Below are 1,522 nucleotides of genomic sequence, written 5' to 3'. Positions count from 1 at the left end.
CCTAAAACATAGCATTGATTCAAAACATTTAGCTAACTCATAGTGAGTGCTAGTCAGGTTTGAGACCAGTGACTGCACAGGGGGGTTGGTTGTAACGCAGTGTTACAACTAAGCCGCAATAAAAACAACTGCATATTTGTCACTAACTTAAGAGTAACGTTAGCTACGTAGTGTAGCTGTGTGTGTGTGTGTGTGTGCGCGCGTGCACAAGGCATGCATGTACAAGGTGGAGCATGTGTGTGTGGATATAACATGTGAGCCCCTATCATCATGGGATTTCTACTGTATTCTTTCTAGTAGCTAGTGTATATTGAAACAGATACTCCAACTAGTGTATTAACACATTTTTTTCTTCTGTGAGGCTTACAAGCCAGAGTTATGATTTATGTGGTGTCAGAATAACCCCATTTGGGATGGGTTGATTGTCTTTATTCATTCATTCATTCACCCCCCTGCACCGCGGGGGGCAGGGGACTCCACTACGCCACTGATGGCCTGCACAATCAGTATCCCCCAGTAGAATGTAGATGAGATTGTATTAAACTGTGTTAAACCAAACCTTTCTATAAGTTTTACAACTAAGACTCCCTTCGTTACAATTAACCCCACCTGTGGGGTAAATTGTAACATTTCTCTTCTTCCACTTAGGGTGAAATTCCACGGAAATGGTAGGTTCTAGAAACAAAGTTAAAGTGTTCATTTGTAGCAGAGATGTGTATGATGCTTGTATTAAAAAATGCGTTCTCTAACTCCTACATATCCTACATTTTTTTGCCTTTGGCCTGAAACGTTAGGTTGTACCCCTCACTCCCCTGCTTCCGAATATTGTATTCAGATACACACACACACACACACACACACACACACACACACACACACACACACATATACACTACTCACAAAAAGTTAGGGATATTTGGCTTTTGGGTGAGATTTATGGAAAATGTAAAAAGTTCACGCTACAGTGATATTATATCATGAAAGTAGGGCATTTAAGTAGAAGCATACACTGGTGATTTCCTCATCTCAAACAATTTCTTGAAACAAAAGCCAACAACAGTGGTGGGTATACCACAACAAAAAATGTCAGTGTCAATAACTTGTCATGTGCCCTTGAGCATCAATTACAGCTTGACAGCGACGTCTCATGCTGTTCACAAGTCGACATATTGTCTGCTGAGGCATGGCATCCCACTCTTCTTGAAGGGCGGCCCTCAGGACATTGAGGTTCTGGGGTACAGAGCTCCGAGCCTCTACACGGCGACTCAGCTGATCCCATAGGTTTTCTATGGGATTCAGGTCTGAGAAAGTGCAGGCCACTCCATTTGAGGTACCCCAGTCTCCAGCAGCCGTTCCCTAATGATACGACCTCGATGAGCTGGAGCATCAAACACCTGATGTGAATTTTGCCATTAAACTCCTTGTTAGAGAACAGCAACTTGTGCAAAAAGTACTGAAACACTGAACAGTTGGACATGTGCATTCAAAAGTTTACAGAAGGTCACATTAAGTTCACCTGTAA

The sequence above is a fragment of the Myripristis murdjan genome, chromosome 6 (genome assembly GCF_902150065.1).
Source record: "Myripristis murdjan chromosome 6, fMyrMur1.1, whole genome shotgun sequence".
NCBI classification, from domain to species: Eukaryota; Metazoa; Chordata; class Actinopteri; order Holocentriformes; family Holocentridae; genus Myripristis; species Myripristis murdjan.
The sequence above is the reverse complement of the archived record's forward strand: the minus strand, read 5'-3'. Positions refer to the sequence as shown.